We start from the raw sequence: 26,545 nt of genomic DNA, 5'->3' as shown, positions 1-26,545 counted from the left end.
GGGGTTTTCTCCGCCATTTCTTGCGCTCAGTGATGTGGAAAGGGAAGAAGTATGAACTCTGACACTTTCTTTTTGTGAACGTTTTGATGACAGGACAAGTGATAGTCAGAAATCTTAAGGTGAGTGGCAGAGATCTGGAAGACACCTTATTTATTGCCGGCAGCAGGTCCTTTCTCAGATCATCCTAAAACGCTGGCAGGTTCCCAACAGCCCAATTTGGAGACGAGCCTGTTTTATTCAAGCCCCAAATAGAATAAGCTATGCACTGGTTCACTGCATAAATGCTCATTCTCTCCCGTCTCTAAGCCTTAGGTCTGTCTCTCCTGCACCCTAGTCATCTTTGCTATTTCTCTTTCATTAAATTCCTTTGAAGTGGTGGATTATTTTTTCTGTCTTTGAAAATTCCTTCTGGCTAGTGGATTTCAGAAGTCCAAGTGCTTTAAACTTTTCCCTCCTCTTTTGAATTAATACTGTACTCCCCATTTTTTTCTTTCCACTTTTGGGGACCGACTACTGTGTTGTTTTATATTACATTTTCATTTTACAACTGTTTGAAAATGGAACTCATGCCATGCACGTGCATATTTTGCCTCCTCTTAGCTGATTTAATCAGCATGGATACCATTATTCATGCAATTGCATGAATAATTTATTTCACTGTTGTAAAAGTTTAATAAAAGTTTTCTTGTCTTTATCAAATACCATGTTACCCTTTGTTCATTTTATAGCAGCAAGATAATCAGAATACAAAGCAGCTCGCATCAAAAAGCAGTGAATAGGGGCGCCTGGGTGGCGCAGTCGGTTAAGCGTCCGACTTCAGCCAGGTCACGATCTCGCGGTCCGTGAGTTCGAGCCCCGCGTCGGGCTCTGGGCTGATGGCTCAGAGCCTGGAGCCTGTTTCCGATTCTGTGTCCCCCTCTCTCTCTGCCCCTCGCCCGTTCATGCTCTGTCTCTCTCTGTCCCAAAAATAAATAAACGTTGAAAAAAAAAAATTAAAAAAAAAAAAAAAAAAAAAAAAAAAAAAAGCAGTGAATAGCATGGACTACATTAAAACTCTCATGTATATACTTTTTGCCATTTTACCTAAGATTAAATAAGAATTTATATATGGAGAAAATGTGGTAGCTATATAAATTTAAGCATGACCAACACTAACCTATCAGTGCCACTTACAGATCAGAAAAAAATTGCAGTTACATTATTACAACTGAGATGCATTTGTACTATTTAGCAGAACACATGATTCTTACCCATGTGCATGTGTCTGATCTTCTACCCACTCTATAACACTCTATTAATGATGAATTCCTAATCCAGGATGATCGTTACATCTTTTGTAGAGGCACTAGAAACAAATACTCGTTCACAGTTAATTTTTTTGTTAAACTCCCAGATTGGCTGCTTTCACCCAGTGAAATTACTCTATAGATTTAAAGTATATCAATATTTACATATCTTCCTTTAATGGTACCATGGCAGGCTTTATGAACAAGAGCCATCAACATTTATATCTACATGTTAGTAATATCACATTATTACCAAATTGTGGATACAGAAATTTCAATTGTGCTCTTTTCATGGAGTTTAGGTATAAAATTCTTAAAAGTTATAAATTAATTCAAGATCACTCTGAAAAATCCAAAAAGCTATTTATCTGATAAAGGATGAAAGTATGTATAACTACAGAAAAAAAAAAAAAAAAAAAAGGTTGGTCACAGTCCAGAAAATGCTGATTTGCTGACACAAGTCCACAATCTCTTATCTTAAATTCTTGGAGCCAGGATGTGTTTTAGAAATCGGAATTGGAGGGATTTTAGAAAGGTAAGATAATACATATACACTATATCACGTAACATCACCTGGTGGCGGGGAGCCTAGAGCAGCACCCAAAAATAAAATGTTTAGTATTTCCTAAGCCAAACTCATAAATTATCATTCCATGTGGGTTAATTAATGACTATAAACACTTTTGTGTCAGTTCACATAAGGTTTTGTTGTCAGATGAGTTCTGGTTTTGCTACAAATTAGCCACTTCAGCCTTTTCAGATTGTGGATTTGTACCTACATATTAATAAACATTTAGGAGCATCAGCATGGTATGGGTACTGTGCTAGATGCTGTACCTAAAATCAAATATGACAAAGTCACTTCCCCTAAAAAGTATACAATCTAATTCATGAGACACTTAGATGTTTGCATTGGATGCTAAGGAAAAAGAAAAAAAGGGCATCTAGATGACACTGAGGAATCAACGGAAATTCTTAAAGAAGTTTCTATCTCTAATCCTGTAAGAAATATTCTTCAGGAATAAATATATGTCAGTATTTTAAACATTTCCAGAAGAACTGTACTTCTATACTTGCTTTAGGAACCAAGCCGTAAACATAGTATCCAATTCATACACCCCAAAATTCCCTATTGGCAAACTTTTACCAGATTATGCCACAGGAAGAAATAACTTCTAGATTTTTATGGTTTACAACAAAAATTGTTTATTTTTGGGGCGCCTGGGTGGCTCAGCTGGTTAAGTTTCCGACTTCGGCTTAGTTCATGATCTCACGGTCCGTGAGTGCCAGCCCCACGTTGGACTCTGTCCTGACAGCTCAGAGCCTGGAGCCTGCTTCAGATTCTGGATCTCCCTCTTTATCTGCCCCTCCCCAGCTCATGTTCTGTCTCTGTCTCTGTCTCTGTCTCTCTCAAAAATTAATAATTAAAAAAAAATTTTAATTGTTTATTTCTTGTTCATGTTACATATAATTTGTTCCATGTGTCTTCTTTTTTTCTGAGATATAGGCTGAATGATTAGTACTTGGGATACTTGGGACATTGCTACTCTTAGAGGAGGGGGAAGAGAATAATGACACTACCATGCAACGGTTCTCAGTACATCTGCCCAGAACTGGCACATGACATTGTTATCATATTTCCCTGGCCAAAGGAAGTTAAACATGGTAAAACCTGATATCAGGGGAGCATAATCTGCCCACATGGATGGCTCATAGTAGTACCCTATAAGGAGCAGGTATTAAATTTTGACATTAATACAACCTACCACACTTGGCTTCTTCATTCTATGGTCCATGTCCTTTGACCAGGTTCCTGTCTCTTTGAGTCAGTAGCAAGGTCTCTCTCTATATTGAACAAGTGGTAAATCAACTTCTCAACTAGTGAGAAGACCAACCCTATCAAATGAGAAATGTGTCTCATGTAGAGAGAATGGAGAGTCTGGCATGATAGAGACTGATGAATAGATTAAAGAGTATAAGAATTAGGAATTTCAGAAAGTATATTGCTAAACAATAAATAATTGGGCTCTTGGCAATGGGCAAAAAGGTCTATCATCTTTAGGTAATAGGTCAATAACAACAACAACAACAACAACAACAAAAAAAAAAAAAAAAAAAAACAAGGAAAGAGACCAAACATTTTTGAAACAATTTCAATAATTTAACTAAAAACTAAAATACTTCTGCACACAGCTATTTCAAATATCTTCTTTAGAAAATGAAATGCACTGTGATCATTTAGAAAAATTAAATCTAGGAAATTCATGCACATATTTGATAACCTAGAAACATTTGTTTCTAATCATGTGTCAACTGAATAAAGAGCATAAAATAAAATACAAAGATGTAATACAGAAGATTAATCATCTATTTGAAAGATCAACACATGATAATTTAATGATATTTTGTTTGTGGAATATGCAATGATCCTTGAAAGAAATAGGAGCAGTTTTACAAAAGATAATAAAACTAGTAAATATATTGCTCTCATTTATGTAAACATAGTATCTCATTTTAGTATTGTTATGATCATAGAATTACAAGACATTGTAGCGGTCCCAGAGGAGAAGCAGAAAAAATGATTAAACATCAAAATGTCTGTGTATTTAAAATATTATATATATACGTGTGTGTATGTGTGTGTACATATATATATATACATACACATATATATACATATATCTATATATAGATATATATATATAAAATCATGAGACCACTTCTTTCATTTTAATAAAGAGAACAAGAAGACATATTATAAAATTATGGTTTTGGTTTTTTTTTTATTAGAGAGTTGAAGATAAAAAGAAATACAAATGGATTAAATTCCCAAAATGGAAGAACCCTTCCTAGGAGAGAAGAAACCCAAATCCATGGGCACAGGAGGTGGAGCAAATCTACTGTAGACAGAGGTAAGGAGAAACTAGCCAAAATTTTAACAACTTTTTTTTATAGCCAAGGTGGCTGTCATGAAGGAGGTCCTGTGAGAGTGTGCTCAATCACCAAATTTATCCTAATTTTATCAGAGCTTTCCCTGAACACATGTATAGCCAGCTGAAGGATGGAAGCTGAGTGGAAAGCAGGGAAAGATTGCTGTAACCCAAAGCCTTACAGAATGCACACGGTAGTGCTCTAAAGCCTGTGGACAAGGAAAGAAGGTAAGAGAGATTTCTTGAAAAGATGGATCTAGTACACAGCAACTAAAACCTGGGTGCATGACAGCAGAGCTGAGAAACATCATCCCCTGAGTCACTCACAGCCCTTACTTGAGTGCAAGGCATTGGCGTGCCAAAAGCTAAGACCACAGCAGCAATGTAGAAATAGTCTGTGAAGCTCAGAAAGTCAGGAGAGAGCCAAAAGACCACCATAGGAACCAAAAAAAAAATTGGAATGGCATGGAAAGATGGCTATTGAGCTGTAAAACATAAAGACTTACACTGGTGCTCAGATAAACTAGTCCCAATTCCTCTCCTAAAACATTTGAAACCTGTGGTGAACTACAGATGTTACAAAAGCTACAACCAGCTCCAGAGCTAGCTCAGCTCCAGCTTAGACTGCTTCAGCTTCATCACTTGCAGCCTGCCACAGGCATGGGATTTCTTTTTTTTTTTTTTTATATTTGAGAGAGAGAGAGAGGGAGAGAGAGAGAGAGAAAGAGAGACAGAGCGCAAGCAGGGGAGGGGCAGAGAGACAGAGACAGAATCTGATGCAGGCTCCAGGCACCTAGCTATCAGCACAGAGCCTGATGCAGGGCTCGAACTCATGAGCAGTGAAATCATGACCTGAGCCAAAGTTGGACGCCCAACCAACTGAGCTACCCAGGTGCCCCACGGGATTTCTTTTTCTTCAGTAAATAATATTTACAGTCCTTTTATATACAATTTCTGGCATAAAATTAAAAAAAATATATGTAGTATGCAAACACGCAGGGCAATGTCATCCATCAATACAATAAATAGTCAATACAAGTTAACCCACATGTGACCAAAATATTGGAATTAGCATATAAAAATTTAACATGCATACATTTTCAAAACGAATGTAAAAGGTGGTAGACAATATAGATGCAGATGGGGAACTTCATTTTAGTAGAATACTAGAAACTTATTTTTAAAAAGAGGAAATTCTAGGATTTAAAAATACAGTGTCATAGATGTAGAATTCGTTCCATTTATTTTACAGTAGCCTAAAAAAAAGCAGAAGAAAGAATAAGTGAATCAGGAGTCAAATTAATAGAAATTATCCAAGTTAAAATAAAAAGAGAAAAAAAATTAAAGAACTGAGAAAAGCATCCAAAACCTGTGTTCAAATGTACATGTATTTGATTCTAAGAAGTAGAATAGGAAGAAAATAGAGCCAATATTTGAGATGATAGTCAAGAAATGTCCAAAATTGATGAAAGATATCAACCCACAGATCCTAGACAAAAAATGAAGTGGATCTCAAATAGGATAAATTCAAAGTCAAACATCTGAAAAACAGAGAAGAGAAAATCTTAAAATCAGATACTCCTAGGAGGCATGGATGGCTCAGTCAGTTAAGTATCCTACTTTGGCTCAGGTCATGATCTCACGGTTGGTGAGTTTGAACCCCGCGTTGGGCTCTGTGCTGACAGCTCAGAGCCAGAGTCTGGAGCCTGCTTTGAATTCTGTGCCTCACGGGGGTATAGCTCAGGGGTAAAGCATTTGACTGGATTCTGTGCCTCCCTTTCTCTCTGTCCCTCTCCCGCTTGCGCTCTGTCTCTCTCTCTCTCTCTCAAAAATAAATAAATGTTAAAAAAAAAAAAAGGAGACACACGTACTCTCATCCCTACTCCCACACACAAATGCATGCTACATTCAGGGGAAAAATCCAGTAATATGTATGGCAGACTTTTCATCAAAATCAAGGAAAGGTATAATGACAATGGCCTGACATCTTTAAAATGCTGAAGGAAAAAGAAAACGGTCAATTTAGAATTCTGTAACTTATGAAAATATCCTTCAAAAATTACAGTGACATAGATTTGTTCAGACATATAAAACTTGTTTGGCTCTAGCAGAAGGGCACTAAAAGAAATGTTGAAAGTTCTTTGTCTAGATGGATCAGAAAACACCCAGTGAAAAACGGGTCACAACTCAGGTAACATGGTCATCCGTTCAGATATTCAGTATCTACGAAGATTCAGTAGCAAGCCCAGGGCTATTTTTTAATAATGCATGATGAAGAGGATGCAAGTTTTCTTCAGCCTTTCTGTTGTGATTTTTCTACTCGACCTTAATACCAGTTCCATATCTCATCCTAACCTGCCATAAACACTTCAAGCATCACTGGATCTACTGGCTATAAGAGTTAAATGGTAGAGCTACTTGTAATAAAACCTGACCTAGCTGAAGACTTTTTTTTTCCTCTGAACATATTTCTTGCAAATATATCATGAAAGTTGTAGTTGAAGCAAATAAAATACATATGATGACTTATAACATACTATGAATTAATATAGGCTCAAAGACATTGAGTGACTATTTCTGCTTATCCTGTGAAGTCAGAATCTGAACTTAAGTTTCCCAATACCAAATCTATATTTGTTACAATTCTGCATTATAATGTGAGAACGATTTTTACTTCACCCTATGTACTAGGAACCCCAAATCTGCTTATTTTTATGGATAATGGACTTGTCAAACAATCCCAGAATCATGCCAATCAACATGTGTCAAGAATGCCTCAATCTATCTATTAAAATCATGAAAGGGTCTGAAGACACCCTTGCCAGAAACCATCCTGCTTTGTTTTGTATGCTTTGGGTATAGCTGTTCAATTTATTCAATACATCAAATCTTCCCTTTTTGGAAGATGCATCACAAATGCTCTCTCTACTGATAAAGCTCCTCTAATTGCCTCAGTGAGGGGTTCTGTATCCCTTCTCAGGATTAAGTCCCTGCATCACTTACTACCTATAACTCTTGGCATTTATAACATAGTATTCCATATTATGTATTTGAATAGATCTTACCTCAAAAATTTAAGATCCTGGAGGGCAGACACTGTGAGACAGTCTGTCATATTCTTTTTGCATTGCCTATAGGGCCCAGCATGGTGGTTTATACATGGCAATGGCTCAATATTTATCTGTTAGAAGAAACAGATAAGCAATTTCAAAAGACTGTAGTCCAAATTATTTACATAAGTGTCAAAACTTTAATTTATTGGTTCTAAAACAGTCTTTTTAAAGTTTCACTGGGCAAGTCCTATTCTTGGTTTTCTAAGATTTAACATACCATGCAGCCTACCCATCCCAATGATAATTTTCAAAATCCTATAGACTACTCAAATCTCATTTCAATTGTTAAGACTAAGGTTAAAGTAATTAAGTAAGCATCTATTCAATAGAAACAAACCAAAGAGATACCACCCAAATAAATAAAATGTATATTTAATCTGCTTCAGTAAAAAAATAGAACTCCATTACCTATGTACAGCTTGTTTTCAGTTTTAAAAGCTCGTAAGGTGGTTATATGAAAATAACTTCCACGACTATAAGGCAATTTTTTCTGCTCTCCTCTGACATACATGAATTACAGTGATAGACAATCATATATCATTAAACTAAAATCACTTTTTTTTTTTTTTTGCTGGAAGAATAGGTGTGAGATGGCAGCTCACCTTCCAGCACTGTACTAGTTTAGATAACACCTGCTACAGTAACAGACAAACCACCAAATCTTACTGGTGCAACACTTATTTCTCACTCACCCAAGAGTACACATAAACCTTTCTAGTCTGACAGTGACCCAGAAACTCAGCCTCCTTCCATCTTGTGCTACTTCAACATATGGCTTTCAGGGTTCATCTGGAAATGAAGAAGAGAACAAAAACGATTATATAAGGCAATCCAAACCCAATCTAAAGAAAAACGGGTTATCACTTCTATTGTTTCTTCAGCCATTAGGAAATAAATTACTAGTGGACATTAATCACTAGCGTTCTAAAATTAGATATTTTGGATAAATTGAAAAACAATTCATGAATGGTAGCATAATTAATGTTGGTTTACTCTTTGTCCATATACTTGTCTCTGCTGCTTTGCCTTGATGAAAAACATACAGCTCTACTAAATAACTGATTTTATTTTTCTTTTGCCATTTTCAAATGCAGAAATAAGATTCTCTATTGAAATTAATTTTTATGGTGTTCTGTGAAAATAATTCCTTTCTGCTGAATTTAAAGGTCTTCTTTAATAATTCCACTTAAAATTTATAGTTCAAAATGTGATGTATCCCATGACAAATGTAACTTAAATTTACTTCATCTTATAATGGCTCCATTACAGTAACTCAGTAAAATCTGGGTAGAAGATTAAAATATTATATACATTCTAGAATTTGTTAAGAAAATATGTAATATTTAAATATGTAACATATTGGAGAATAATAATTAAAATAATAAAAATATATTTTATAGCTTCCAGCCCAGCAGAGGGGGATAAAAGTTATAGAGTCATTGGACAATACACAAACACCCTATTCTATCTAGACACATGATAGCACTGCATTTCCCTGCCCATTTGAATCCAGGATGTCCAAGTAACTTCTTTTGACCAATGGCATAGGAGTGGGAGTGGCTTGTGTCACCTGTAGATGGCAGCTTTACGAGCCAAGTAGGTGTTTGGCATATTCTGTTTTCTCTGCTTCTCTTAGGAAGCATGTGTTGAGATGGAGCCTGCATCAGCTTAGGTTTCTGAATGACTCAATAAGTCAACCCTCAACGACCATGTAGAATGAATGAGAAATAACCTTGACTTGAAACCACCAAAAGTTTAGGCTTTGTTATTCCAATATCCCAAGATTTTCCTGACCAGCAGTCAAATTGAAACCATGGAAAGGGAAAATTAAAGATAAAGAAAAAAGGCTGGCAAACAGAAAACAATGCAACAGTAGGACTAAATATGTTATAAATCACAATAAAGGTAGGTAGATGAAACCTATTAAAAGATTTGTTGATTAAAAATTATATGCTTTTTTAAAACACACTTTGTAAGCACATGCATACACAGTGCATTAGTTCAGGTTTTCCAAGAAGCTAAGACAGGATTAAATGTATAGGAAATTTATTGGAGAAAATTCTTGTGAGGACAAAAGGGAAAGGTGGGAAATGAATGGGACCCTTCTGACTGATGTAGGTCTGAACCCTGTGAAGAACAGGGGGAAGAAAGTATAGGATAGGAAGATCTTGTACCGCAGTGCAGTTGCAATAAGTTTTTGACACTCTAATCTGGAGTCCTTTAATCAAAGTCACCTGGTGGATGAGTCTACATGTCCCAGAAATGGGCCTGTATTAGTTCTCTTGATATGCTCAGCCTTACACTAAGAAAAGTGTGGCCTCATCATGAATACGGGGTTGAATCCAGAATAGCAAAAGCTGGAGAAACTGTTCAATTATGCTTTCTGATCAGGAGATCTGAGGCATGCATTTTTATGGCTACTATAAACAGACAATCATATACAAAGAGATGGGAAATTTCTAATAAGCTAAACCAAAGACAAAAGAAAGCATCATAAGAATAGTGCTATCAGAGAAAATAGTTACCAGCTAAAAGCATTTAAAGGAATAAAGAAATAAAGTAATAATAAAAGAAATCTGTGATGGCTTTGCACTTGTCAATCCAGCTACATTGGAACTAGGCTTCCCAGAATTCCCTTCCCTGTATATTTCCAGTTTAGGGTTGGCCTCAATAGAAATTTGTATAACATTTGGAAGGAGGAAATTAAGTAATAGCTACTTTTGTGCTCTGCAGCTCAGTTGTAGTGCCCAGGAAAGCCCCTGTGCCAAGAGCTCCTCTGACTCCTGCTGGGTCTGGTCCTGAAGCTTCTTCAACTTCTGCATCATTATACACAGTTCTGTCCTTATACACAGTTCTGTAGCAAAAGGGCATTAGTTTCTTCTATAGGTCACCTGCATCATCAAAGGTCAAGGCTTGAAGGCAGTGAAATACAAACACAGATTCCGGTTTGTCCACCAAGTTTCTAGCTTATCCTCTCTGGTTCCATTTGTTTCTTGCTCTTAACAATTTCACATCCATTTTCCTTCTCAGGAGATCTCAGAGTTCTAGGAAAGATGGTGGAATACCATGGGTACAACTACATAACACCCACATCAGTGTAAATAACCCAGAAATGACCTGAAGACTGGAAGAACAGATTCCTCACAGCTAAATTTAGGGAAGAGGCCACATCAAAGAGGGTAGGAAGGGCAGAGACACTGTCAGGAGCTAAAGAGACCCACAAGGATTCTCTGCAGGAGGGAAGGATGCTGTGGATCCTGAGAGGGGAAAGAAACAGACCTCACACCAGGCACCCCAGCCATGGGGAACCCACATGGGGAAGATGAATCCCCATAACATTTGGCTCTGAAAACCAGAGGGGCATAATTTGTGAGTTCTTACGGTTAGTGGGGCTTGACACATGGAACTTTAAAAATCAGTAGACTTGATTCTGGGAGAGCCTGGAGGGCAAGAGGAAACTTAGTCTCTGCCTTTAAAGAGAGAGCACAACAAATAGCCTTGCTGAGATACAGCACAGAAACAGCACTTTGAAAAACACCTGGCCAATACAGGAAGGAGATTTATTTACTAACCTCAAAACATGTGCTACAGGGGCAGGGATAGTGGGGAAACTTCTCTAGGAACAAAGAAGCTGCCAGGCATCATTTCTCCCCCCCCCCCCCCACCAACCCCTGCCTTCAACACAAGAATACCTGCAGGAACCAGCACAGTGCCAACACTCAAACGAACTTGCTAACACCCTGCACCCCACATCCACATTCTCCTACAGACCTGCCCCCTCTAATATGCCCTTGGCGGGAGCCCATCCAAACCAGTGCCACAAGCCTGGAAGTGTGCAAGCAGCCCCAACAGGTATCAGTTCCACTCCAAACTGACTCCTGCCTTGAGGAGAGGGGATGATAACCACACACACCAGTCCAACTGTAGCCCCAGCAGTGTACTGGGTGCAAACACCTGTCCTGACCATAGGTCCTGCCCACCAAAAATGCTTCTCAGAGCACAAGACGGAGAAAGTGCCCTGCAGTTCAGTGCTACTTCATCTCTGGTAATGCCTGCATTGACTCTACTCAAGCACAAGGCAGGACCAGCCTGGCCCACTAACAACACAGGGACCAAATTCCGCCCACAACAGGCAAAGAGCCACTGCAGATGAGTGGACTAAAGGCAAAAGGAGCACACAACACACATAGGAGACAGCCCTGAAGTGCCAGGTTCTGGTGAATAGGGGACACTGCAATGCAGGGCACTATAGGACTTCTTCTTCATAAGGCCACTACTTTCAAAAAGCAAGTGATGTAGCTGACTTTCTTAACACATAGAAATATACAAAGACAGACAAAATGAGAAGACATGGGAATATGTCTCAAATGAAAGAACAGGAAAAAAATCCTAGGAAAAGATCTAAATAAAACAGAGATAAGTAATATACCTGATACAGAATTTAAAGTAATGGTCATAAAGATACTACTCATTGGACTTGAGAAAAAAGTGGAGGACTTTAGTGAGACCCTTAACAATGAGACAGAACACATTTTAAAAAATCAGAGATGAAGAGCTCAATTAACTGAAATTAAAATAAAACAAAAGGAGGGGCACCTGGGTGGCTCAGTTGGTTAAGTATCTGACTTCAGCTCATATCATGATCTCATGGTTCATGAGTTGGAGCCCCACATCAGGCTCTGTGCTGACAGCTCAGAGCTTGGAGCCTGCTTTGGATTCTGTGTCTCCCTCTCTGTCTCTCTGACCCTCCCCCACTCATGCGCGCTCTCGCGCTCTCTCTCTCTCTCTCTCTCTCTCAAAAATAAATAAACATTAAAAAATACAAAAATAAAATAAACCAAATGCAATAAATAGTAGAATAGAGGAGGCAGAAGAATGGATCAGTGACCTGAAGGACAGAGTAATGGAAGCAATCAAGATCCAGAGAACAGAGAAAAAAAATAATTAAAAAATAAATTAGATTTAGGCAACTCAGCAACGCCATCAAGTACAATAACATTCACATTATAGGAATCCCAGAGCAAGACACAGAAAAGGAGACAGAAAAAGTATTTTAAGAACTAATAGCTTGAAACTTCCCATGTGGTGTTGGAGACAGAAATCCAGATCAAGGGTGCACAGGGATCCCCCAACAAAATCAATCCAAGGAGGTGAAACCCAAGACACATAGTAATTAAAATGGCAAGAAGTAGTAATAAGGAGAGAATTTTAAAAGCAGCAAGAGAAAACAGTTACATACAAGGGAAATTCCATAAGGCAATTAGCTGATTTTTCAGCAGAAAGTTTGCATGCTGTATTCAAATGCTGAAAAGAATAAATATGCAGCCAAGAATACTCTATCCAGTAAGGCTATCATTCAGAATAGAAGACATAAAGAGTTTCCCAGACAACCAAAAATTAAAGAAATTCATCACCATTAAACCAGTCTTACAAAAAATGTTGAAGAGGACTCTGAGTGGAAAGAAAAGACCGAAAGTAGCAGTAAGAAAAGTAGGAAGCACAAAACCAGTAAAAATAAGTATACCCATAAAATCAGGCAAGGTATTCCCCAAAATGGATGTAAAGTATGACACCATATACTTAAAATGTGGGGAGGAGAAGAGGAGTAAAGAATGGGTTCAAATTGAAGCTACCATCAACTTAACATAGACTTCTATGTGCATAAGATGTTATATTCAAACCTAATGGTAACCACAAATAAAAAAAAACAGTAATAGATATGCAAAAAAAGAGAGAAAGGAATCCGAGTATATCACTAAAGAAAGGCAGCAACCATGAGAAAAGGGAGAAAGAAAAGAAAGGAACAGAGAAGAACTATAAAAACAATCATAAAACAAGTAACAAATGGCAATAAGTGCATACCTATCAATAGTTAATTTGAATGCAAATGGAATGTAAATGTCAATCAAAATACAGAGGGTTAATGAAATGGATAAAAAAGCAAGACCCATCTACATGCTGCCTACAAGAGACTCATTTCATACTTAAAGACACATGCAGATTGAAAGTGAAGGTATGGAAAAGAATTTATCATGCAAATGTAAGTGAAAAGAAAGCCAGGGTAGCAATACTTATATCAGACAAAATATACTTTAAAACAAAGACTTTGACAAGAAATGAAAAAAGACACTATATAATCATAAAGGGAACAATCAATCCATCAAGAAGATAATATAGAATACAGAAGACATTCAGATTGTCAATAGACACATGAAAAGAAACTCATCATCAACAACACTCATCATCAGGGAAATACAAATCAAAACCATAATGAGATACCACCTCACACCTGTCAGAATGGCTAAAATCAACAACGTAAGAAACAAGTCTTGGGAAGGATGTGGAGAAAGGAAAACCCTCTTGCACTATTGGTGGGAAGGCAAATAGATGCAGCCACTCTGAAAAACAGCATGGAGGTGCCTCAAAAAGTTAAAAATAGATCTACCTATGATGCAGCAATTGCACTACTAGGTATTTACACAAAGGATACAAAAATACTAATTCAAAGGAATACATGCACCCTGATGCTTACAGCAGCATTATTTACAATAGCCAGATTATGGAAACAGCCCAAGTGTCCATCAACTGATGAATGGATAAGGAAGATGTGGTATATATATGCAATGAAATATTATTCAGGCATAAAAAAGAATGAAATCTTGTCATGTGCAACGATATGGATGGAGCTAGAGGGTATAATGCTAAGTGAGATAAGTCAGTCAGATAAACACAAATACCACAGGATTTCACTCATATGTGGAACTTAAGAAGCAAAACAAATGAGCAAATGAAAAAAGAGACACACCAAGAAACAGACTCTTAACTATAGAGAACAAATTGGTGGATACCAGAGGGGAAGTGGATGGAGGGATGGGTGAAACAGGTGAAGGGGATTAAGAGCACACTTATCATGATGAACACCGAGTAATGTGCAGAATTGTTGAATCACTATATTGTACACTTGAAACTAATATAACACTGTATAATAACTATGCTGGAATTAAAAGGGAAAAAAAAGACTAGCAGGGAGATACAAAATCACAATCACAGTATAAGAGTTTAACACATTTTTATTAGAAACAAAAAATAGTAAATATATAAAATATTTGAACAATATTGGTCTCACACATATAATATTAAAAAATTTATTTTATATATGTATATGCCTAGAAAATAGAAAAAGAGACTTTAAGTATACAAGGAGGAATACTGTCCACAAGTAAGCTTCAATAAGCTATAAAGAAATTATATCATATATATTTTCAGATAATTAAGGTATAAATTACCAATAAAATATAGTGAAACATTTATATGTGAATAAAAACTAAAAACTCCTGCATAATCTTTGAAGCAAAGAGGAAACAGCAATGGAAATTACAATATATTTAGAATGACTTTTCTACATAGTACATATAAAAATATGTGTGTTAATGCTGAAGTATATTACAGTATGTTTGTGGACTTAAGTGGATATGATGAAAACAAAATAAAGAAGAATTTTTAAGTACACACCAAGTGTTCAACTTAAAAAACAAAAAAGAACAGTAAAGTCATCCTAAAGAAAACAGAACAAAGGAAATAATAAAAACAAGGGAAATTAATAAAATGGAAAGTTGAGAAACAATAGCGTTGATGAAGAAAACAAGCTATAATCTCCAGAAATACTATTCAAGAAGCAAAGAATGACAGATGATATAAAAAACAACATGAGATAATTTAAAAGAGGACTAACAACAGATACTGGAAAGACTCTAAAAAGTAATAGGATATACTAGGAAAAAAATTTTAGCAAATAAAATTTACAACTTTGATGAAATGGATAACACTTAGAAAAATATAAATCGCTTAAACTCAAAGATGAAATGGAAAACCATTTCCATTTGCCAATAAGGCAATGAAGTTTACAGAAATTAGATTATTAATAGTTACAATATTGTAAGATTCTGCAAAGGACCAGAGGCCCAGATGACTTTCAAGGTAATCTTAACTCCAAGGAAAAAACTCCTTATTGTTTTATATAAACTATTGCAAAGAACCACAAGAACAGTAACTACAAAGCAACAATAAATACCACCAAGAGACATACAAGAAAAGTATAGACTAATCTCACTTATAGATGCAAAAATGCTAAATAAAACACAAATGAGTATAATTAACCTATTAAAAAAATATATACCAGGAACAAGAAAAGTTTATCAAGGTGGTGCAACATCAGAAAATCTGTTACACACTATAGTAACAAGTAAGGAGAACAATTATACAATCATCTAAACAAATGACAAAAAATATAAATAAAATGTTAAAAATTACATTTATAATAAAATATTTTAGTAAACTCAGAAGACAAGACCATTTCCTTACCTTGATAAAGAATACCTGTGAAAAAGCTAAAGCAAGTTATTATCCTTAACTGTGAAACTTCAGAGCATTATTTTAAACCAGAAACAAGATAAAGGTGACTACTACCACCATTTTATTTAAAATTTTATTGGAAGTTCTAGTCACTGTGATAATTAAAAGAAGTAAACTATACTAAAGTATTAGACAGAAATACATGTATGTCCATCTTTATTTGCAGATGACCTAATTGCATGGAAAACCCATAGAAATGTACAAATTATTTACAATACTGGCAAGTCAAGAAAGTTTTCTGGTTGTGAGATCAGCATTCAAAATAAATTGCAGTTGAATACCTTAACAATAACCACTAAAAAATTATAAAAGAAAACAAGATTCTATTTAAAATAGCATCAAAACCTGTAAAGGTTAGGGTTCTACCTAACAAAATATGGATGAGGAGACTCAAGTGTATGAGTTTCAATTTCCCCAAAATTCATCCATAAGTTCAATATGATTACAGCCAAAGCTCCAGACATTTTTAAGGAGTTTGACATAGTTCTAAAATTTATTTAGAAAATTAAAGAGCCAGGAATAGCTAGAACAATTCTGAAAATGAGAATTAAACAGAGGCTTGTCCTATGAGATAGAATTTTCTATATTTAATGTGGTTAAAACAGTGATGTGGGCCAAGGATAAGCAAATTGACAGAATACAAAGATCAGAAATAGACCCAGACACATATCAAAATGTAATGGGTAACATAAATGTCATTACAAAGTAGTAACAATGAATCATCCAATAAATGGTACAAGGATGATTGGTTTTCCTTATCAGAGAAAAATCAGGTATCTACTCCTACCATATATAAAAATAAATTTTATATTTAATAAATACCTAAAAGTGAAAACTAAAATTTTTAGAAGAAAAACATGTAAAAAAAATCCTTATGAGTTTGAAATAGAGGATAATTTCTTAAATGACACTCAATGAACAAAATCCCTAAAAGAAAAGATTGATGGGGCACCTGGGTGACTCAGTCTGTTAAGTGTCTGAATCTTGATTTCCTCTCAGATCAGGATCTCATGGTTGGTGAGATCAAGCCCACATCAGGCTCTGTGCTGACAGTGTAGAGCCTATTTGGGATTCCTCTCTCTCCCTCTCTGTCTACCCCTCCCCCAATCATACTCACTCTCTCTCGCTCTCTCTCTCAAAATAAATAAACATTAAAAAAAGAAAAGATTGATAAATGTGATGATATTAAAATTAAAAATAAAAACATTATTTATGTTCAAAGACACCATGAACACAATGAAAAGCAAAGCACAGACTGGAATATAAAATTTGCAGATGCTCTGAGTTGTGCTTTTTAGTTTACATGAAATCAATTCATATCAAATCTGATCTTTTTTTATTTAAATGAATAGCTGTTTTTGACCAGTGGACATGACATTTCTATGTGATTAATTTCCCGATTTTTCTAGTATCTAACAAACTTTTATCTCATACGTACTTTTTAAAAAAAACCCTTAAAACCTTATTAGTTTTATGTCAAAGATATTTGCTGTCATTCTTACACTGTTGAAAACATTTTTATAGTGTTACCCAGAATAACAACTGTCACTCCTCAAGTATTCAGTAAATGTAAATCCAATAAAATATAATGCTATAGGCTTAGCCCTTATGCTGACAACGAGTATTGTATCAGTGACAACCTGGGAGCTCTTTGTTCCATGCCAGAATTAAGTCAAACAAAGAAAATTTTCAGGAGTTCAGAGTGTGTTCTGTGATCTACCATCTTGAACTGATGTGTCCACATGCCCAGGCCTACTTCATCAGAAATGCACCTTTCAGTTACATTTTCTCTCCTAGTCCTGCTCCTTATTTATTTGGCAGAGACAACTTTTCCAAGCTAGTAGTAAGGATTTTTTTTTAATTAGCTAGGGAATGGGGTAGTGTTAGGAGCATGGGGAGTCTAAATTACTAGCACTGTTGCATTCCCATTTCTAGTACCATATGGTTAAAATATGCTGAAGGGAAAAGCAACATATGGTTTATCTCTTTCCCCAGAAATTTCGATTTAGTAGTGACATACTTGGTAACAGTTTGAAACAAGAGAGAGAGCATTTGAAGAAGCCTGAGAGAAATTGTTCTATTAAATTCCATTGGCATACCAGTGCAAAAGGGGTCTCATCAAGTGCCCCCTACTGTCATCATAGGAAGAAATACGGTGTCAGAGAAACTGGGGCATGGAGACAAGGGAATCTTTCAGAGTGAACTGATTTCTAGCACCCAGTGACATTTACAAAGGAAGAGGTAAGTGAGAGGAACCATCAACCATAACGTTTCTAAACTTCCACTGTGCTTCAATTACAACCAGAGTCACTGGAGTGACTACACTCAGTAAATGATTATATGAATAAACTAAGTTCCATCCAATTCAGAATATTCTTTTGTTGCATTTTCTGATTGCCTATATAATTATTATAGCACCTGTATGCTTTTTCATGCTAATACATAGTTTTAAATAAGGATAGAAGGGAATAAATTTCTATGTGTGTGTGTGTGTGTGTGCGTGTGTGTGTGTGTGTGTGTGTGTGTGTGTGTGTGTGTTCATTCATCTGACATTTATCTGGCTGTCGGGATCAGACAGTAGAGACCAAGCAAATTTTGCAACCAGACAGACTTAGGTTAAATCCTGCTTCTTTCATTGATGTATGATGACCTAGACAAGTTACTTAGTGAATCTCAAGTTTGCTCATCTGTAAAACAGAATTTATAATACCTGCCAGCAGTAGTAAAAAGAATTAAGGCGTGCTTAAATGTGTGAAGTATAAATAAACAATATAATAATAATGTAACATAATAAATAGTTGTCTTCTCTACTGGCAAGACAAACTGAATATTCATGGATTGTCAATTTTTCTGTATTCTTATATGTCTTTTAAATTTTTTGGAAATGCCATTATCTGAAAGAACTAAAATATCTCTACAATTATATATGTAATCTATTGAAAGAAAATTCCTTAAAATATGATGAACTATTTTGTTCTCATTATACTTAAAATTTGTGCTCATTATTAAAATGTATTGAAACTATAAAATTGGTTTAAGTGCTGTTTATATGAATTTTAACCTAGATGTATTCACATATATCAACAAGAGCATTTTATTACATGTCATAAGGATCATATGAGTCTTGTAAAGTATTGAGCATATTCTTGACTGAAAATCTAGAATCCAGAAAATCATGGGTTCTGAGTTTAACTCTCTGATAATTTAACCAAAGGTCCATACACAATGGATTAGAATATAAGGTCTTCATCAACAGATTCAAAGAGAACTCACCCTTCATTCATTCCATTAAAAACACTTATCAAAAGCCAATCAGATTTTAAATACTCCTCTATTTGGTCACTAAAGAAACAGGTAGCTCACAAGCCGGGGGTCTTCCATCTTCATATCCTTCTGTCACCCAACTGCCTTCCTCCATATAAGCCTCTTCTGAATTACCAGTTCCTCCATGAAGTCAAAATTCTATACAAAAGTAGTAAACACTTCTTGCCACCATTTTATCTCATCACACAACACTTTGGAATCCTTGAAGTCATTCTTTTTTTTTTTTTTTTTATATGAAATTTATTGACAAATTGGTTTCCATACAACACCCAGTGCTCATCCCAAAAGGTGCCCTCCTCAATACCCATCACCCACCCTCCCCTCCCTCCCACCCCCCATCAACCCTCAGTTTGTTCTCAGTTTTTAACAGTCTCTTATGCTTTGGCTCTCTCCCACTCTAACCTCTTTTTTTTTTTTCCTTCCCCTCCCCCATGGGTTCCTGTTAAGTTTCTCAGGATCCACATAAGAGTGAAACCATATGGTATCTGTCTTTCTCTGTATGGCTTATTTCACTTAGCATTACACTCTCCAGTTCCATCCACGTTGCTACAAAAGGCCATATTTCATTTTTTCTCATTGCCACGTAGTATTCCATTGTGTATATATACCACAATTTCTTTATCCATTCATCAGTTGATGGACATTTAGGCTCTTTCCATAATTTGGCTATTGTTGAGAGTGCTGCTATGAACTTTGGGGTACAAGTGCCCCTATGCATCAGTATTCCTGTATCCCTTGGATAAATTCCTAGCAGTGCTATTGCTGGGTCATAGGGTAGGTCTATTTTTAATTTTCTGAGGAACCTCCACACTGCTTTCCTGACCAGCTGCACCAATTTGCATTCCCACCAACAGTGCAAGAGGGTTCCCGTTTCTCCACATCCTCTCCAGCATCTATAGTCTCCTGATTTGTTCATTTTGGCCACTCTGACTGGCGTGAGGTGATACCTGAGTGTGGTTTTGATTTGTATTTCCCTGATAAGGAGCGACGCCTTGAAGTCATTCTTAAATAGACATGCACTTTCTTGAACATATTAATAAATTGTCTAATTACTAGAATAATTCACCAACTAATTCAATATTTGCTGGTTATCTAGGTTATTTGCATTTATATCAATGGTATTTTTTAAAAGAAAGAAAAAGACTACATATTAACTTGCTCATTATAAGATAAACAGTGATGAGACATTAAAGTTACTTAGCTGCTTTTGTGTTAATAAGCAATAACTCCATAGCTATATTACTTTTTCTGTTAAAGGCAATACTAATTATAAGAATGCAGAAAAGCTCTTGACCGGATATAGGGATTGCTGTGCAAAAAGGTTCCCAAGACAGCAAGATCAGTCAGAGAAGGCAATTTCAGGAGAGGAGAAAGACTTAACTGTGAGCACTGGGAGACGGGGTATGAAAGTGCTGAGTGGGGATAACGGAATAAAGTAGAAGAAAGTTGTGACACGATTACACCTTCTCCATTGCTGTTTTATCACTACAACTTAAGTCAAATTAAAATATTCAAAGGAAGTAAAAGTGATACAAATTTAGGATGGCCACAAAGACTGAAAGAAAATTCACCTATAGGGTCACCTATAGATTTGTTATAATTCACCAGCCAAAGCCTTGAAAACCCTTCTTTGGTTGGTTCTGACCACTACTAGAAGGTCTCCACCTACATACTCCAAAGATTTTACTGATTATCTTCCTAGCTGATCCATGAATCTATGATCATTTGCTAATTCATTGTTACAACAGGGTCCACTTTTATTTCACTATCACAATCGTTTCATTTTAGAAACTTTTTATTGAAGTGCAATATACATACAAAAGGCATATATATTCATAAACATGCTATTTGGTGAATTTTCACAAAATAAACACACCTGTGTAACTAGCACCCCAGCACTAAGAAACAGAACATTACCAACACCCCAGAAGTCCTCCTGTACATGAGAGTATCAATTACACTTTGAACAGCACAGATTAGCTTTGCCAATTTTTATACTTTATATAAATGCACTCATACAGAATGCATTCTTTTGTGTGTCTGGCTTTTTTCATTTAATATTAAGTTCGTGAGATTCATTTATACCACGGCAATTAACAGTAGGTCTTTTGTATTCACTGCTGAATAAGCATGCTATTGTGTGAATATACCACAACTTACCTTTCTATTCTAATGTGGGGGGCATTTGAGCAGTTGTCATTTGGGGGCTACTATGATAGTATTACTATGAACATCCGAGTGCCTATACAATTGCAATGAACTACTGCATAAAACAATGTTCCTTGGAAAATAATATGCTCACATTTTCAATTTAATAAATGATTATATGTTATTTTCTATGCACTAGGCTATATTTAATTATTTTATTGATTGATTGATTGTGTAAATTTAGAGAATCCAAGCAGGCTCCACGCTCAGCACAGAGCCTGATGTGGGGTTCTATCTCATGACCCTGGGATCATGCCTGGAGCCAAAATCAAGAGTCTGATGTTCAACTGACTGAGGTTCCCAGGCACCCCACTATTTACTTATTTTAAAACCCTCTTGACCATCTTATGAGATAGATACTATTATTAATCCAATTTAGTGAGGAAATGGAAGCACAAGACAACATAACTAGTGAATGGCAGAAGCAGAATTTGAATCCAGGTAGCCTAGCACTACACTCTGAGATTGACTTTTTATTATTATTTTTTTTACATTTATTTATTTTTGAGAAACAGAATGAGACAAAGCGTGAGCGGGGGAGGGGCAGAGAGAGAAGGAGACACAGAATCTGAAGCAGGTTCCAGGCTCTGAGAAAGCGGTCAGCACAGAGCCTGATGCGGGGCTCAAACCCACAAACTGTGAGATCATGACCTGAGCCGAAGTCAGACGCTCAACCAACTGAGCCACCCAGGTGCCCCTGAGATTGACTTTTTAAAATACTTCTAATATGCCCTAGTAGATACTGAATAGTTATTAGTTGCCTTCATTTCTTGGCACTTGGGCAATGGTGTTCGCTGTCATGGGAGGGTAGAACTATGGTGCCCAGGGTGTCCTTGGTGAGTGAAACTCTTAGATATTTCTCAGTCATCAGAACCCTATGTTTTTCTTACCTTGGATCCATTATCCTGGCCTAACTTTTTCCCTTTCCACAGAAACTATATGAGCTTCTGAGAAGATTCTTTCTGCTCCCTGTCCACTAAGAAACACCACACAGTTTCACAATTTCTCCCTGCATTTCCATAGGCTTTGGAAATTCTGTGCCAACACAATTGGGAGATACACACATGCTTCCTTCTCAGGCTAGCCCAGCCACAATTGTTTTCCCTTCTCAGGACAAGATAAGAAACACAGAGGTATATTCTCCCAGTATTTTTCATTCTTTTATTCATATGAAAAATTTATTTAGCACATACTATGGAACCAGAAAGTACTAGGTATTGTGGCAAATATAAAATGGAGTAAAAAAACAACCAATGATCTTAAGAAGTATACAGTCTAGCTCAAGAAATGAATAAGATTTTATTCTTTAAAGTACTATACGAAATACATGTGGAAGGGTGATATTTAAAAGCTTTAGTACCTATCAAGACATAAACATTGGCCAATCACAATGCATGTCATGTGCAGACAATGGCATGGCTGTGTGTAACTTTGGAATAGCAGCCTGGCATGTGCAAGGGACAGAACCGGATAGAAGGCTGTAGCCAGAACACGGAACACTTCAAATGCCAAGTGACGTGCCTTGACTTCATTCTCTAAGCCCCACAGAGCCACAGTGCAGTTCTGAGCATGGTTATGATACAAAAGTCTATGTTTAGGGACTTGTTTCTCAGTCCTTGAGCCTACTGGAGACCCAAGGCCACAGAATAAAGATTGTTCTTTCCTATTCTTATGACTTTACTTCTAAACAACCCATGACCCATCAAGCACTGGTTTATAATTTTTTCACTTACTACAGCTTTCTCAAAGAGCACAAAGACCAGATCTGGTTAGTTGTGTTTGGACATTTGGAATATTGCAGAGTTGTCATCCGTCAAGAAGCAGACAGCCAGCTGAGCTTTTGACTTGTGTGTGCCAAAGAACAACTGAAATAAAAAGCTCACAAGGGGATGTACAATATGACTGGAATTTCCCTCTGCCAGCTGGCTGCTCTGACACTTGTGCTTCTTTTCATAACGTTTCCCACTTTTGAGGCTACTAAGTAAGGAAGCAAAGGTTAAGCCGGGGGGCTGGGCAAATCCCAGTGGAGTAACATAAATGAAGGAATGTGGAAAGATGTCTCAGAGAGACACTGCTTTTGAATTAAAACTTCATAAGAAGGTTCCCCTTAGCACTTTCTTTCTCTCAAATTTGTCCTTTTGGGACATGGTTTGCTAATTTCTCTCTTATGAACTGTGAGCCCTGTTTCATCCACCAAGGATGCGTTGGCTAAACTTATCAGCTTGGCTTATAAAACAGGGTTGGAAAATCTCTGGGTGCACTGTCTGCAGGGAGGATGGCATGGTGTGAAAAGGTTGAGCACCGGTCTGAGACTGACTGGGTGTGATCTGGCTGGTCAGTATGCCGTAAGGTCTTGGAAGAGTTTCTTATTGTTATTTTCCTCGTCTGTAAGATGAATATGATAACAGTAACTACCTCATATGTGGTAGTGAAGATTAAATGACTTTCAACATACGTAGAAAAGAACCTGACATGTAGCAAGGAAGCGCGTGCGCGCGCGCTCACACACACACACACACACACACACACACACACAGGTTGAGTTGTTTCACCTGTGTCTCTTTCCATTCTTTAATACCCTTTTGTTAATGAAGCCCAATTATCTATAAGCCACAAACTACTGAAGATTCATGTATTTCTCCAAAGTACAAATCACTAAAACAAACAAAAACACCTAAAAATATAGAAATATAACAGAAACTCAGATTTGTGCATATTTTTTTCCTGTAAGATGACAGGTCTCCATTAAGACCTCTTTCTAATTTTCTGGACAAGCCACGCTGCTCTGAATACAAACTACTAATAATTCTCTAATTAAAGATATGTTAAGATCACTAAAATATCTGCTAGCTTATTGAATGAACTTAATATTGTTGATTACTCCTAAAGCAGTAAATGTGAGATGTCACATTGAGCTGGACAAGTAACCCCTTCTTTCTCAATACTCTTCAAAGTCTACTTGCAAAGGTGTGTTTTGCAGAGAAAACCACCTTCCCAGAGGGGACAGCACTGGCCAGTGAGGTACTTCACAAATCATTATATATACCCATTATAAAAGGGAAGGTCACTCAGATGCTAAGGAATGGAAAACCCATCTATCTGGAAATATTGTGATTTGGATCATACTACTGATTTTTAGAGTGACTTTCTTTTGATTATAGCACAATTTCCTTGCTTTTTGCCTCACGCTGGTCATCTGTAAGATGGGAATGATTTAAATGATTTTTCCTTACAGTGACCCTGAGGTATTTTTAAAGATTAAAATCACAATAAAACTGTGAAGTGCTTTGAGTTCCACAAAGTAATCAAGGACTGGTACTAGAGAGCACATCATGCACATCAACAGATGGCACTCTTTGTTAGTGTCAGTAAGATCTGGACGACCAGCTAATTGTGTTATTTTATAAGGAAGTAGGTCAACAGAAAGCACCAAGCAGGAAAAGAAAAAAAAAAAACTAGCATGTGTGTGATGATCAATTCTTTGAATTATTCATTCTCATCATTGATTGCTTAATTGAGTAATACAGATACAAATTCCAAAGTGCCCTCCAGAACTCAAGACATTAAGACAACAGCAAGATTCTCTGGCTTGGAAGCATCTGTCTAAGATGTATAAAGGGTTCTGTTTTAAAAGAGAAGCTGGCTAGGAGCCCCTGATGAAGATTTTCCTAACTAACTTCTCACCCAAATTTGTTTGAAATTTAAAAAAAATATATGAGGGGCGCCTGGGTGGCTCAGTCAGTTAAGCAACTGACTTCAGCTCAGGTCATGATCTCACGGTTCGTGGGTTCAAGCCCCGAATCGGGCTCTGTGCTGACAGCTCGGAGCCTGGAGCCTGCTTCAGATTCCGTGTCTCCTTCTCTCTCGGCCCCTCCCCCACTTGTGCTCTGTCTCTCTCTCTCTCTCTCTCAAAAATAAATAAAATGTAAAAAAAAAATTAAAAAAAATATATATATGAAAATACAATGCAAGGAGACCCAAACTTTCAGGCAAACCTGTGCCAGAATCTGGGAGGCAACTTCAGGGATGTCAAACAACTGGGCAAAGAGAGGAAGAGCCCTGAAAGCAGGGAACACTGAGAAATTTGTCTTATTTTACTTATTTTTTATTTTTTATTTGAGAGAGAGAGAATACATACACGCACATACACACAAATGGGAGAAAGGGGCAGAATGAGAGAATCTTCAGCAGGCTCCATGCTCAGCACACAGCCCAACGTGGGGCTAAATCCCACAACCCTGGGATCATGACCTGAGAGAAATTAAGAACTAGACGCTCAACGAACTGAGTCACCCAGGACCCTGACCCACTGGGAATTTCAGTTTCTCATGCACTACAACTTCAGATGTGTAGAAAATCAGGAATTGAGATTTAGGAAGAAGTCTCCTTCATAAGCCAATAGAATTGTCAACTACAACATATGGTAAGAATTGTGCTAAGAGGGGCACCTGGGTGGCTCGGTTGGGTGTCCAACTTCGGCTCAGGTCAGGATCTCACAGTTCGTGGGTTCAAGCCCCACATCAGGCTCTGTGCTGACAGCTCAGAGCCTGGAGCCTACTTCAGATTCTGTGTCTCCCTCTCTGCCTCTCCCCACTCACACTCTGTCTCTCTCTCAAAAATAAATAAACATTAAAAAAAAAAAAGAATTGTGCTAAAAGCTGGCATATTAGCCTAACAATGGAAAAATGGTAGTGCTAAAATCTACTGACAAACCACTTGCATAGAAAAATAAGATTATCTATTTGTCTAACTATTTAAAGGCACAGACAAAAAACCGAAAGCCCACAATAAATTGAAAATGGGGTAATTGAAGGAAAAGGGAAAAGGAACATAATTCTCAACTCCTATATTAAAAAGTATACCTTCCAAAGTTACTTTACCCACTTTAGAAAGATTTGTCATCCTTTGTAAGATGAAAGAACATTTACTCTATGAAACAGAAGCTGAAAGTTATACGGAGAATGAAAAAAAAGTATAAGATTATAAGAGGCGTGACTGATATGCAAAAGAATGAAAACAACTAAAAATGCAACTGTAACTCAGAAAATTCACTCACAGATTATGTACTTAAACCTAAAGAAATTCTTTTACCTCCTATATCTGTACCAGGAGTTACAAAACAAACTACTGAAGTAGTTGTGAACATAAAAGAATACCATCACTGAAAGACTTGAGTATTAAAATCAGAAGTGTTCACTATATTCAAGGCAAAAATTCATTAAACTGGAAAATGAAATAGAATCACATTGACTTACGTTCTGGAAAAAAAACT

General features: G+C 36.7%; 1 long non-coding RNA gene across 2 annotated transcripts in view; it reads right to left on the bottom strand.

Annotated features, from left to right (window-relative positions):
- LOC115514110 overlaps window positions 1–26,545 on the bottom strand; it is a 352,463-nt gene that overhangs the window by 305,412 nt on the left and 20,506 nt on the right. For both annotated transcript variants that reach the window (XR_004343642.1, XR_003968879.1), the window contains exons 2-3: window positions 8,022–8,118; window positions 7,282–7,397 (exon numbers count right to left, since the gene is read on the bottom strand). This is a non-coding gene — a long non-coding RNA (uncharacterized LOC115514110). The remainder of the gene's footprint in view (window positions 1–7,281; window positions 7,398–8,021; window positions 8,119–26,545) is intronic.

This window comes from Lynx canadensis, chromosome B2 (assembly GCF_007474595.2).
Source record: "Lynx canadensis isolate LIC74 chromosome B2, mLynCan4.pri.v2, whole genome shotgun sequence".
In the NCBI taxonomy this organism is placed as follows: Eukaryota; Metazoa; Chordata; class Mammalia; order Carnivora; family Felidae; genus Lynx; species Lynx canadensis.
This window is presented reverse-complemented; position numbering and strand designations above follow the sequence as displayed.